This window comes from Miscanthus floridulus, chromosome 6 (assembly GCF_019320115.1).
Source record: "Miscanthus floridulus cultivar M001 chromosome 6, ASM1932011v1, whole genome shotgun sequence".
Taxonomy (NCBI): Eukaryota; Viridiplantae; Streptophyta; class Magnoliopsida; order Poales; family Poaceae; genus Miscanthus; species Miscanthus floridulus.
In genome coordinates, this window is record NC_089585.1 from 91016702 (window position 1) to 91032473 (window position 15772).

Genomic DNA, 15772 nt, shown 5'->3' on the forward strand with positions numbered 1-15772 from the left:
GATGTGGACAAGTTTCATGAACCCCAAATGGTAGCAATTGCTCCCCCTACATATGTGCTAAGAGTTTTGATTGAAGCTTGCACATATGCTTAGATAGGAAATATAGGAGTCAATGTCTACCACATGATGCTAAGGTATAAGAGATGGACCTTTAAAGCGTGATACTAATCGGAGTGCATCATTATATCATCCTTAGCACCATGGTTAGCTCAATACCACTTGGAAACATACTTTTAGAAAGATACCACTTGTAAAGACTTACTTGGAAATGAAAGTTATCTAGTGATTTCATTTTATCATTCAATCTTACAACTAAACATTCATCACACAAGCATGGATGTTTAACTTTAATACTTGTGCCATGCAAGCAAACATATGAAATGCACATACAAATGCACCATACAAGTTCATGAGCTTGCTCCCCCTACTTGTGTGCTCAAAAAGTTAATTGACTCCTTTCCTTTGTCATATCTCTCCCCCTATGTCAAGTTCTCCCCCGTTGTTGTCTTTTCACTGTCTTAGTACACTAATATCTTCATTTTTCTCCCCATGTACTAGTATCTTTGTTTCTCTCCCCCTTTGTCTTTTCACTGTCTTAGTACACTAATATCTTCGTTTTTCTCCCCATGTACTAGTGTCTTTGTTTCTCTCCCCCTAGTGTCTTAGTGTCTTTGTTTCTCTCCCCCTTTGTTATCAATGACCACAAAGGTTCTAAATATAGATAGTATACTTATAGGGTCGAGATTATCAATGTCAATCAATGGGGTGAGGATCATTTTCCCAAATTTGACCCAATCTAGATTATTTGCCAAAGATATTTAACTCGGTTTGATCCAAGGACAAGCTTCTTCACACCTCCAATTAAGGGTTATATTGTACCATGTTGAGTTAAACACTTATAGTTCATTTTCTAGATTAAACACTAGGTTTACAAGCCCATAAACATATCATATGCTATCACTAGAGCAAATCAAGCATAGAAGCAATAGTGATACCATATAAACATCAAATTCATTTGATTTTCATGAATGAGCCTAATAAAATAGAACCACTTGAAAGGTCCTAATAAGATTGAAAATATGACTAGATGCACTAAACATGTCCTTATCAAGGATGTATGCCATGCCAATCAACTTTTACCTTGGATTGCTCGAAGGAGAGGCATGTCATATGAGTGGGGATGCATCAACACATATTTGAGAAATCCAATATGTTCAACTCATTTCTTAGCTTGTAAAACCTTTTCTCATCCAATGGCTTGGTGAATATATCGGCAAGTTGATCTTCGGTGCCTACACTCTCAATACAAATGTCTCCTTTTTGTTGGTGATCTCTTATGAAATGGTGGTGGACATCAATGTGCTTTATTCTTGCATGTTGAACCGGATTGTTGGTTAGCTTGATTGCACTCTCATTGTCATATAGCAATGGCACCTTCTTGAACTTGATTCTAAAGTCACTCAAAGTAGCCTTCATCCAAAGTATTTGTGCACAACAACTACCGGCGGATATGTATTCGGCTTCGGCGGTTGATAATGCAACACTATTTTGCTTCTTTGATGACCATGAAACAAGTGACCTTCCCAATAATTGACATATGCCCGAGGTGCTCTTCCTTTCAACCTTGCATCCCGCATAATCTGAGTCAGAGTAACCAACTAGCTCAAACTTTGCTCCTTTGGGATACCACAAACCAACATTTGGTGTATGCTTTAAGTATCTCAATATCCTCTTTGTAGCCTTCAAATGACTTTCTCTTGGTGAGGCTTGAAATCTTACACACATGCATACACTAAACATGACATCCGGTCTTTATGTGGTCACATAGAGTAGGCTTTCAATCATAGATCGATACAACTTTTGATCTACCATATTTCCACTTGAATCACTATCCAAGTTGCCATTGGTTCCCATTGGTGTGCTAATGACTTTGCTATCAATCATGCCAAACTTCTTGATCATGTCCTTGATGTACTTGCCTTGACTCACAAATATACCATTCTTCAATTGCTTGATTTGAAGACCAAGGAAGTAACTCAATTCTCTAATCATGGACATTTCAAACTTATTAGCCATCATCTTTCCAAACTTATCACAAAATTCTTGATTGGTTGATCCAAATATGATATCATCAACATAGATTTGCAAAACAAATAGATCTTTTCCAATCTTCTTGATGAAAAGAGTGGTGTCAACTTTCCCCATTATGAACCCTTTAGAGAGGAGAAAGTCCCTCAATCTCTCATACCATGCTCTAGGTGCTTGCTTCAAGCCATACAATGCCTTCTTCAACTTGTACACATGGTTGGTCTTCTTGTCATCTTCAAAACCGGGAGATTGCTCAACATATACTTCTTCATTGATATAACCATTGAGAAATGCACACTTAACATCCATTTGATAGAGCTTGATGTTGTGAGCACAAGCATATGCTAGCAAGATTCTTATTGCTTCCAACCTAGCAACCGGGGCATATGTTTCTCCAAAGTCAAGACCTTCAACTTGTGTATAGCCTTGTGCTACCAATCTTGCTTTGTTCCTTACTACTATCCCATCTTGATCTTGCTTGTTTCTAAAGACCCATTTAGTTCCAATCATATTGTGTCTCTTTGGTCTTTCTACCAACTCCCATACTTGATTTCTTGTGAAGTTATTCAATTCTTCATGCATAGCATTCACCCAATCAACATCCATCAAAGCTTCATCTATCTTCTTTGGTTCAATGGATGACACAAATGAGAAGTGTTTACAAAATGATGCCAATTTTGATCTTGTTTGTACACCTCTAGAAATATCACCAATGATTGTATCCAAAGGATGATCTCTTGCAATACTTATTGGTTGGAGTATTGAAACTTGATTGCTTGCACTTGTTTGATCATTGGGTTGAGATGATGTACTAGCCACTTGATCTTGTTCATTGTCATGAGAGTCACTTGCACTAACTTGATTTGTATCATCTTACACATTTGAGTTGGAGAGCACTTGCACTTGATCATCTTCATCATCAATCACTTGCCTAGGCCTCAATTCACCAATATTCATGTTCTTCATGGCATTTGAAAATTGAATGCCTCTAATATCTTCCAAGTTCTCATTCTCTTCTTGTGAACCCTTGGTTTCATCAAATTCAACATCATGAACTTCCTCAAGAGTACCACTATCCAAATTCCAAACTCTATATGCTTTGCTTCTAGTGGAGTAACCAAGTAGGAATCCTTCATCACATTTCTTGTCAAACTTGCCCAATCTAGTGCCTTTCTTCAAGATATAGCTTTTGCAACCAAAGACCCGAAAATATGCAATGTTGGGCTTTCTACCATTTAAGAGCTCATAGGGTGTCTTCTCTTTCAATCGGTGACAATAGAGGCGGTTGCTACAATAGCAAGCCGTGTTGATAGCTTTAGCCCAAAAAGATTGACTCACATTGTACTCACTAAGCATAGACCTTGCCATATCAATGAGTGTTCTATTCTTCCTCTCAACAAGGCCATTTGATTGAGGAGTGTATTTGGCCAAGAATTAATATCTAATTCCAAATTCATCACATAACTCATCAATTCTAGTGTTCTTGAACTCACTACCATTGTCACTTCTAACTCTCTTGATGGTTGTTTCAAACTCATTGTGAATGCCTTTGACAAATGATTTGAATGTTGCAAACACATCACTTTTGTCCACTAGAAAGAATACCCATGTGTATCTAGTGTAGTCATCTACTATCACAAATCCATATTTGTTTCCATCGATACTAGTGTATTGTGTTGGCCCAAACAAATCCATGTGCAATAACTCAAATGCTTTACTAGTGCTCATCATGCTTTTCTTAGGATGGGTGTTTCCAACTTATTTGCCGGCTTGACAAGAGCTACAAAGCTTATCCTTTTCAAATACAACATCTTTCAAGCCTCTAACCAAGTCATGCTAACCAATCTATTCAATTGTTTCATTCTAACATGACCAAGCCTTCTATGCCATAACCAACCCATGCTAGACTTAGTGAACAAGCATGTAGATAATCTAGCTTCACTAGTATTGAAATCAACCAAGTATAGATTCTCATATCTAAAGCCTTTGAAGATTAAGTTAAAGCCATCTACACTTATGATCTCTACATCATCTACTCCAAATATGCATTTGAATCCAAGATCACATAATTGTGCCACAGATAGCAAATTAAAGTTCAAGCTCTCTACTAGCAACACATTAGATATGCTCAAGTCATTGGATATTGCAATCTTACCAAGCCCTTTGACCTTGCATTTGCCATTATCACCAAATGAGATACTATCATAACTATCATTGCCATTGGTGTTGATTGAGTTGAACATTCTTGCATCACCGGTCATGTGTTGAGTGCACCCACTATCAAGAACCCAATGCCTTCCTCCGGCTTTGTAATTGACCTTCAAAAGAAGATCAATTCTTTTTAGGTACCCAAACTTGCTTGGGTCCTTAGGTTAGTAACCAAGCTCTTTAGCACCCAAATGGCTTTCTTCTTTGAGCCCATCCATGGTTTGCCAATGAACTTAGCCTTTACACCATTTGTACCCTTAGTGAGCATATAGCATGAATCAAGCTTTATGAAGGATACATTAGCATTTTTGCTTTTGTTGGTGCATTCATGCTCTCTATGACCAACTTGCTTGCAACTAGTGCAAAACCGACCATTGTTCTTCACAAAACTTGTCTTGTGAGGAGCAAAGGCCGCCTTGCCTTTCTTAGGGGTATAGCCCAATCCCTCTTTGTAGAGAGAAGCTCTTTGGCTACCCAAGGCCATAATCAAGCGGTCCTTACCACCATAAGCCTTAGCCAAGGTGTGAGTGAGCTTAGTGACCTCCTTCTTGAGATTCTCATTCTCAACCACTAGTGAGACATCACAAGTGAGACCATCACTACTAGATGAGGTAGAAGTGGAAGTGCTACAAGAAGGGTTAGTAGTAGCAATAATGATAGGCATAGATAGTGATGTATCAATTAAATCACAAGTTATACCTACATCACAAGTTTCAACATGCTTCTTTTTATCTTGTTTATTGAGCAAAGTGGAATGAGCTTTTTCAAGCTTTTTGTGAGCCTTGCCAAGCTTCTCATGGGCTTCCTCTAGCCTCTCATGAGATGCATTGAGCTCATCAAAGGCTTGCTTAAGGGCTTTTAGTTCCTTACGCAAGCTTTTGCATTCCCTTCTCTTGATATCAAAGTGTTCTCTATCATCTTTTAACATGTCAAATAATTCGTCCTTAGTAGGTTCATCATCATCACTATCACTATCATTTTTGTTTTGATGTTCATCATCATCAACATGTTCTTCATCACTTTCATCATCACAAGATTGTACCTTAGTGGCCTTAGCCATGAAGCATGATGAAGATTCGAAGAGAGAAGGCTTCTCATTGATGGCAATACTTGCAAGAGCCTTCTTCTTGGTGGTCTTGTGATCATCACTATCATCATCATCATCACTTGAGGAAGCATCACTATCCCAAGTGACTACATATGAACCACCCTTCTTCTTCTTGAAGGCCATCTTGTCCTTCTTCTCTTTCTTTTCCTTCTTGTCCTTCTTCTTGTTCTTCTTGTTGTCATCATCATTGTCACTATTGTATGGGCATTGAGCAACAAGATGATCTTTGCTTCCACACTGCACCTTTTTTACTCTTCTTTGTTCTTGGATGAAGACTTCTTTCTTCTAGCACGGTAGCCCTTCTTCACCATGAACTTGCCAAATCTCTTGACAAATAGAGCCACCTTCTCATCTTTCTTCTCATTCTTTTTTTCCTTTTCATCATTATCTCTATAAGTGTCATCGGTTATTATATCTCCCAACACTTGGTTTGGTGTCATGGTGTCCAAACCACTCCTCACTAAAATAGTGACCAATGTACCAAATCTTAAGGGTAAGCATCTCAAGAACTTGTGGGAGAAGTCCTTGTCCTTCACCTCTTCTCCAAGTGCTTTGAGATCATTGATAATCACTTGAAGCCTATGAAACATCTCCAACACACTCTCATCCTCCATCTTGAAGCTTGCAAACTTTTCTTTGAGGATATATGCCTTTGCACTCTTCATGGCTTGAGTGCCCTCAAATGATTCTTCCAACTTCTTCCAAGCTTCATGTGCCATCTCAATATTCTTGATTTACTCAAATGTTCTTTCATCAATTGCATCATGAATGGTACCTAGAGCAATGCCATTGTTTTGTAGAAGCACTTCTTTGGTGGTGGTGGGATTCTCTAGATCACCAATCTTAATTTTGGTTTCTACCACCTTCCACACCTTTCTATTGATTGACTTGATATGTGTGGTTATCTTTGACTTCTAATAAGGATAATTTATGCCATCAAATTGGGGTGGCTTCTTGGTGTTGTTGATTTGAGCCATTTTAACACCGAAGGTTGTTAAGCCTTAAATAACGGTGACCTCGGCTCCAATACCACTTGAAAGGTCCTAATGGCTAGAGGGGGGTGAATAGCCTAATAAAAATTTCTACAACAACACTTAACAAAAAGGTTAGACAAATATGAGGCGAAGCAAGTGTTGCGCTAGCCTACTCAAAATGCAAGCCACCTACCACAATTCTAGTTTAGATAGTGTCGATTCACACAAGAGGTATGACACTACCCTATGTTAGTGTGCTCTCAAAGGCTAACTAAAGAGCCACACCAACCAAGCAAGCAAGCTCTCACAACTAGTTACACTAAAGAGCTTGTCAACTAGTTTGCGATAATATAAAGAGAGTGATCAAGATAGTTATATCGTCATGTAGAGGAGTGAACCAATCAATCACAAGGGTGAATAACAATGAATACCAATCACCTCAGAATCAAAGGATGAACACAATGATTTTTACCGAGGTTCACTTGCTTGCCGGCAAGCTACTCCTCATTGTGGCGATTCACTCACTTGGAGGTCCACTCAACGATCCTCGCTGCTCCCAGCCATCTAGGTGGCGGCAACCACCAAGAGTAACAAGCGAAATCCATAGCGAAACACGAACACCAAGTGCCTCTAGATGCAATTACTCAAGCAATGCACTTGGATCACTCCCAATCTCACTATAATGATGAATCAATGATGGAGATGAGTGGAAGGACTTTGGCTAGGCTCACAAGGTTGCTATGTCAATGAAAATGGCCAAAGATATGAGCCATAGCCGGCCATGGGGCTTAAATAGAAGTCCCCACGAAATACAGCCGTTGTACCCCTTCACTGGACACACTGCGCTCTGACCGGACGCTCCGGTCCAACTGATCGGACTCTGGACTCAGCGTCCGGTCCACAGATGGATGCCATGTGTCACTGGCTTCAAAACACTATTCGTCAAATTTCAACGGCTACGAAGCTGACCGGACGCTTCGGTAAAACTGACCGGATGCTGGAGCCTCAGCGTCCGGTCGAGTACAATAAGGGTCAAAAACCATTTTTCTTCGACTGGACGCGTCCGGTCCACCTCGACCAGACACAGCCCAGTGTCTGGTGGTAAACCCTAGCCACTGTACCGCCAAGTCAGCGCGACCGGACATAGGCAGTCAGCGTCCGGTGCATTTGGATCCAGCGTCCGGTCACTTGACCGACGCTGGCATCTCCTCCGTTCTCTTCACCCTTGCTCAAGTGTGCTAACCACCAAGTGTATCACCTTGTGCACATGTGTTAGCATATTTTCACAAATATTTTCAAGGGTGTTAGCACTCCACTAGATCCTAAATGCATATGCAATGAGTTAGAGCATCTAGTGGCACTTTGATAACCACATTCCGATATGAGTTTCACCTCTCTTAATAGTACGGCTATCAAACCTAAATGTGATCACACTCTCTAAGTGTCTTGATCACCAAAACAAAATAGCTCCTACAAATTATACCTTTGCCTTGAGCTTTTTGTTTTTCTCTTTCTTCTTTTCAAGTTTAAGCCCTTGATCATCGCCATGCCATCACCATTGTCATGTTATGATCTTTATTAGCTTCTCCACTTGAGGTGTGCTACCTATCTCATGATCACTTGATAAACTAGGTTAGCACTTAGGGTTTCATCAATTCACCAAAACCAAACTAGAGCTTTCAACTCCCCTCAACAAAACGGCGTCGTTGAGCACCGCAACCAGTCCGTGGTCGGGACCGCTTGGAGCATGCTGAAGGCAAAGGGGCTTCCGGGAGAATTCTGGGGCGAGGCGGTCACCATGGCCGTCATCTGCTCAAACGATCCTCGTCCAAGAGCGTGGGTGGCAAGACCCCCTATGAGCTCTGGACCGGCAGCGTCCCTGGCGTTCAACACCTACGCACGTTCGGCTGCATCACACACATGAAGGTAACAACGCCAAACTTGAAGAAGCTCGATGACAGGAGCGGGCGCACCATCTTCATCGGCTATGAACCTGGCTCCAAGGCGTATCGGGTGTATGACCCGGTGACCCGGCGCGTGCACGTCAGCCGTGACCTGGTGTTCGAGGAGGCGACGCAGTGGCTCTGGACCCAAGGCCAGCGCAGTGAGGTGGATGACTTTGTCGTTGAACACCTGCCACTGCTCGGATCGACCAACATGACAACGACATCGAGCACGACTTCGTCGACCGGAGCTGCTGCTACACCTTCGGCCTCACCGACGTCATCAGTCCACGCTTCACTGGCTCATGGCATAGGGAGCATGACGCCTGGAGCATTGTTGGCCCACGCCTCACCAGTGCAAGGCTCTGGGAGCATGACGCCAGGCACACCCCCACTGCAGGATGCAGACTCAGTGGAGTTCGTGTCGCCACCAGGTGCCGGCACATCACAGATGCTGGATGCGGACCATGACGACGACGCCCCACTTTGGTACCGCGACATCGACAATGTGCTCGGGCCAGCCACGCCGCCGGGTTTCATCGCACGGCAGATGGAGGAGCAGCTGCTATTGGCAAGCGAGGCTGAGCCGGCATCGTTTAAGGAGGCGCTGGAACATGAGAACTGGCGCCATGCCATGCTCGACGAGTTCACCTCTATTGAGGCGAACAACACTTGGAGGCTCGTTGACCCACCACCAGGGGTGCGTCCAATCGGCCTCAAGTGGGTCTATAAGACGAAGCATGGTGAAGCTGGGCTCATCGCCAAGTTCAAAGCTAGGCTCGTCGCAAAAGGGTACGTGCAACGCCAAGGGATCGATTTCGACGAGGTCTTCACACCGGTGGCATGGCTGGAATCCGTGCAGTTGCTGTTGGCCTACGCTCTGAGTGAGGGCTGGTTAGTGCACCACATGGATGTCAAGTCAGCGTTTCTCAATGGCGAGCAGCTAGAGGATGTCTACGTCGAGCAGCCCCCCGGCTCGTGCTCAGGGGGCGTGAACACAAGGTGCTCCACCTAACCAAGGCGCTCTACGGTCTTTGCCAAGCCCCACGTGCCTGGTACTCCAATCTGGACGCCTCGCTGCTCAAGCTTGGGTTCTCTAGGAGCACCTCCGAGCATGCTGTGTACCTACGTGGCCAGGGGGCACGACGTCTCGTGGTTGGAGTCTACGTCGACGATCTTGTGATCGCTGGTGGCAACCACTCCGACATTGACAAGTTCAAGCTGGAGATGAAGAGCACGTTCCAGATAAGTGATCTGGGGTTGCTGAAGTACTACCTCGGCTTGGAGGTGGTACAATCTGAGATGGGGATCACTGTAAGCCAGAGAGCATATGCAGCAAAGATCTTAGAAGGTGCTGGTCTGTCAGGCTGCAATCCAAGCAACACACCAATGGAGCCCAGGTTGAAGCTGAGTAAGTCGAGCTCTGCCCCTGCTGTTGATGCTACTCAGTACAGGTCCATTGTTGGTTCTCTGCGCTACTTGGTGAACTCAAGGCCAGATTTGGCATATTCAGTGGGTTATATAAGCAGATTCATGAAGAATCCTACCACTGAACATATGGTGGCAGTGAAGAGAGTACTGAGGTACATTGCAGGGACTCTTCATTTTGGTTGCCATTATCAGAGGAAGAAGGAGGCGCAGCTGGAAGGTTATAGTGACAGTGACCTTGCCGGAGACATTGATACAAGAAAGAGTACTTCTGGCGTCCTATTCTTCCTCGGCAGAACCGTAATCACCTGGCAGTCTCAAAAGCAGAAGGTGGTGGCACTATCTTCATGTGAGGCTGAGTACATTGCTGCAACTACTGCAGCCTGCCAGGGAATTTGATTGGCACGGCTTCTGGCAGAGCTCCAAGACAAGAAGCCCGACATCATCAACCTGAAGATTGATAGTCAGTCGGCCATCCAACTGAGTAAGAACCCAGTTTTTCATGATCGCAACAAGCACATTGATGTTAGATACCATTTCATTCGTGAATGCATCGAGGAGAACAAGGTTACAGTTGAGTCCATTGGGACTAAAGATCAGCTGGCTGACATTTTGACAAAGGCCCTAGGACGTGAGCAGTTCTGTGAACTTCGTTCTAGGCTTGGGGTCATTGATGTACAGAGTGTGCGCAAGGTTTAGGAGGAGATTTGTTAGTAAACCTTGTGCACATTTTAGTTAGTAGATGCATGCATGTTTATCCATTCAGTTAGTTGCTTTGTCATTCAGTTAGTTCTGCATGCGCACGAGCACTGATTTGTGGTCGCCATGCACATAGGAGATAGTGGCAGCGAGAATAGCTCATGCACGTACCTGGGCGATTGGTTCTGGATGAACATCGCGGGTGTGGGGATGGACTCGTCGTGAACGTGGTGTGCGGCCAGCCACCAAGAGCTTTGCTCTTTGTAATTTACAAAATAAAAGGAATACAGAAAACGCTGCAGTTGGTTGCGCAACACCAAAACCTGAGTTCCAAGCGTTCTGGAGTTTCTGTGTTCCTGAGATTGTCATCGCGAGCTCGCCGGGCGTCAGGAACGCCGGTTCAGAGCTAACACTCTTTCATCGGCGGTCACGCAGAACAGTGGTACTGAGCAGTGAGTACTGACAAGTGACAATAGTGTCTCTTTATTTCAATAGTTATACTTTATAAAATTTTGCTTCAAATTAAATGTAGTTTTTTTTAATACAAATTGAACTTCAAACCTGAGACGGTTCGTTTGGGAATGTGGAGGAGAGATTTATGGGATATGCGGCGTTTTTAGGTGCGGCCGCGGGAGATTAGGCTTCGTTTCGCGCTAAAACTATATCGCTAGTGTGCCGCCTTTTGGTCGTCCTGATTTCAGGCTCTAGATAATATTCCATTTGATTCGAAATAAATAAATATATTCTTACCATGTCAAACATATTAGCAGTAGGCCAGTGGTAGAATGGTTTGCTCGGACAGTATGCATCCTGGGTTCGAGTGTCCAATACAGTAAGGAGGTTTTTCAACTTTTTGCACTTATTTTCAGGTAAGGTTCTTCCATGTCATTTCTTTTTTCCAAGAAAAATACTGGAAACAAACTAGTGATTGCAGGAACGTACTTACTAGAACTTTACAATTATGAGGTCACTAAAAATTATGTTTAAATTTATTCAGATATCAAAATGTAGAGCTATAGCAAGTGTTATGTTTTAATATTATATATCTCCTATACAACTAAAAAGACTAAAAGTAAGGCTATTTTTTGTGCGGCTTTTTTTTTGGGATCGCTCCTCCCTTCCAGCCATGCGATACCCCGCACGATAGAAAAAGAAACTGTCATCCCTGCTATTCCCGTCTGCTTTGAAAGAAACAAATCGATCACCTGAGACCACATGCATAGAAGGAAACAATAATCATGCATGGAAGGAAACAATTGGCAAATATCAAGCAAGACGACTCAATGAGGTTGGCCCTTAATTTTAGTGTTTCCAGCATGTAGATCTGAAATTAAAAAGTGGTTGCTTCTTGAGAACATCAGTGGTGCCAAATAAAAGATGTGCAGGTTATACAGGGTGAGACTGGTGAACCTTCTGCAATTTCCTAAACGAATATTCCCACCATTCGTATATAGGTCCATTCCCCTATGTTTCTTCATGCTCCAATTAGCATATAATATGAAAGTATTGTTGTGTTCATCATGACTTCCAGATGACTACTCCCATTAGCATATACTTCATCTGCCCCAAAATATAAGTCATTATGGGATGTATGCACGTCAAACTTTCTCAACTTTGACTAGGTTTGTAAAAAAATACGTGCAACATTTATATCTCCAAATAAGTTTATTATGAAAATATATTCAATGGTCTATGCAATGATACTAATTATGTATTATAAATATTAATATTCTTTTATATATAATTGGTCGAAGTTAAAAATAGTTGACTTCTTGGGAAGTGAGAATGAATTCTATTTTGGGACAGAGGGAGTATATGAAAGCAGTGTTGAAAATATTTTAATAATCAAGTTCGTCTATGTCTGATTGGTAAGCTTAGATATCATAATGGCATTAAAAATTTCGACTCTCATGGACACTCTCATGGATCAGTGCAAAGCATCACAATCCTACAGCATACACAAATGGCAACCTTAAAGTTATGATATTTTCAAAGGGTGGACAATAAAGACCATCTTAGACGTTCTGGCATTAGAGTATATACGTGCAGACACATAGGCATGGTGGTGCAAGTGAGCAGCCAGCAGGAGTCGAGGGTTAGGGGGTGTTTGGATCCCAGGACTAAACTTTAGTCCATGTCACATTGAATTTTTAGATATCAATTAGGAGGACTAAATATGAGCTAATTATAAAACTAATTACATAAGTTTTGGCTAATTCGCTTGCCAGCGTCGTGTACAGAATGGTACGGAGATGTAGTGGAACTTATTCGTGGATTTGTTGGAGCACGAAAGAAATGGATATCGGAAATCTCTTCCTGCCGGTATAAAAAATGATCTTAGCCGCATCACGGAAAGATCTACACAGTAGAGTTTGTGAGCCTGCGACGCCATGCTCTCTGTGACTGTGTAAATTTCACGAACTTAGCTTTTTGGATTAAATGTCACTTTAACGTCGGTCATATACTTTTACAGTATTGTTATCTTATCGTGCGATCCGTGTGTTTTTAGTACAAAAGTTTAGCTGTCCCGTAGCAACGCACGGGCACGAACCTATTTACATATATACTCGAACCTATGTGTACATAATTATATAGAGATACAGTGAAACTTATTCATTGATTTATTGGTGCATGAAAGAAATAGATATCGTAGAATTCTTTCTGCCGATATAAAATATTATCTTAGCCGTATCACGAAAAAGTCTATACAGTAGAGTTTATGGGCCTACGACGTCGCGCTCTCCGTGACTATGTTAATTTCACGAACTTTGCTTTTTGAATTAAATATCACTTTGACGTCGGTATTTAATTTAACAGTATTATTATCTTATCGTACGATCTGTGTGTTTTTAGTACAAAAGATTTAGTTGCCCCGTAGCAACGCATGGACACGCTACCTAGTTACATATAAAGCACGTGCATGTTCTCGACCCATGAGGTTAGACAAGGCACTGTAGAAGAGGGACATTATAAATGAAATAATTGTATCGTGCATTGACAATTGCACTTGTGCTTTATGCACCACCAAGAACTTGGTATAGTTATAAACATCATGAGAGGATGATCTATGTTTTTCAATGCTATTCTTAGAAGAACAATGAATCATCAAAGTGTTTTGTTGTGTAAAGTATAAGAGGTCTTTCAAATATTTATATCTTTGAACATCTATTTAAAAAAATTATATAGGTTCATGGTATAATAGGATTTATTCTTTTAGATTCACTATGAAAAATACTTTCATAATATATAATTCATAGGTTGTAAAATTATAATAATTTTTTGAAATGAATGATCAAAGATAGCAATGTTTGACTTTGGACAAACCTAACGTGACATTTAAAAAAATAACGGAGGGAGTATAATAACCTATCCCTATATAAACTTCAATATACCAAATATTGCTTGAAATTTCAAACTAGTTTACTTTGAAGAAAACTATAATAAAAAAAGAACATGGGCTCCTAAATTTCAACCGTGAAAATTTTGAAATATATAGTTAACATAGGCGATGAGTCATATGTGAAATACTAGATAAATGCCCGTACGTTGCACTGTGGTCCTATTTTTTTTTACAAATATCTACCATGATAGATTCGATCACGACAAGCTCCGGTAGTTAAATACTCCTTGTAGTTACCTTAGCCACCTGCTTCATCTCGGCGGTAATGCTGACGCATGGCACATGCACGCCGCAGGCTTCCATCACTGATAACGACGGCTACAAAAAGATTTACATAGATGCCTCCATTTTATTTTAGAAGCGCTTTGACGTCGTGGCTGGCGGAGCCAGCGAGGCAAACAGGTAGATGGGGTAAGGGAAATTGGATTTACAATTCACTTTTTAATTGAACCAACATATATATAAGGCCTATATACATAAGCCGAATACAGAATCCTAGCAGACTCCTAATTTATCTCTATTATTTTTAATAGTCCGAAATATCTAATCTTAACTAATAGGAGCATACTTGATTTTGTTCATCGAGTAATTTCCAGAGTTAGCGTATTTGATCTCTGCCGTTTTTTTCCTTTTTTTTAACCAGGATTTGTTTTGGCCTTGGATAGTCCGGCTTGGATTCCTCGAGACGCAGTTTTTTAGCCGGAGTTTTCTTCGGTCGGGTACTTTCCTGTTTTTGCGGTGGAGTCAAGTCCAATTGTACAGTTGTGCGTGCGGTGTATGATTTTTTTTACCGGAGAAGATTGGTTATGCCACTGTGGACGATTTTTTTAGGAAGTAGTAGATTAAAAAAAGCATGTTACAAAAATCCAAATCGGTTCCTATAATACTTGAGCGTTACATTAGCCCCTCCAAGTAATTACCGTGTGCTTATACTAGGAAATAATTAAATTTTTAGTCATTCTATACATAGGCCAGCAGTCAAAAAAACGGTAATAGTTCACCCAATAGCCAAGCGTCCTTACCTGACTGTTGGGGATTACAACAATTTGCCGTCGGTTTCACTAAGACAGTTGGCAATTAATTTATCCTCTCGGTCTACTAGTGTAGTGCCTGACTGGTCAACATCTAACGCTCAGGAATAGTTTGTACCGTTGGCTATTCAATACAAAGACCGACGGTTTCACTAAGACCGTTGGCAATTAATTTGCCCTCTCGTCCTTTTTTAGTTTAGTGCCCGACTGGTTGACATCTAACACTCGGAAATAGTTTGGACCATTGGCTATTCAATACAAAGACCGACGGTTTCACTAAGACCGTTGGCAATTAATTTTCCCTCTCGGCCTTCTAGTGCAGTGTCTGACTAGTCGACATCTAACGCTTGGGAATAGTTTGTACCGTCGGCTATTCAATACAAAGACCGACGGTGTTACTAACACCGTTGGCAATTAATTTGTCCTCTCGGCCTTCTAGTGCAGTGCCCGACTGGTCGACATCTAACGCTCGGGAATAGTTTGTATAGTCGGCTATTCAATACAAAGACCGACGGGAAAGCTTGTAACCGTCGATAACAGGTTAACTATTGGCCATTCACGGTTTCCCCCAACTGCCCGTCGGCTATTATACTTCCCTGTCGGCATAGGTTGTGTTTCTAGTAGTGACTGTGCTAGGGGGTGTAGTGAACATTTCTATCATAAAAAGCCTCTCTCTATATATATTTTTATATTTTTAAAAACATGTAAATAGGTTTATTTTGGTGTTTTTGAAGTAGACCAACTCCCAACTGTGCTGAGCCGAGTCATGTCAGTCCCAACTCCCAACTGCCAATGCAGAAACAGAGAGTTCCTTTGACCCCTTCAGGCTTCAGTTTACACTGCGAGAAATGATGCTACTATCTTCACATCCCATTACTGCCAACATGTGTATT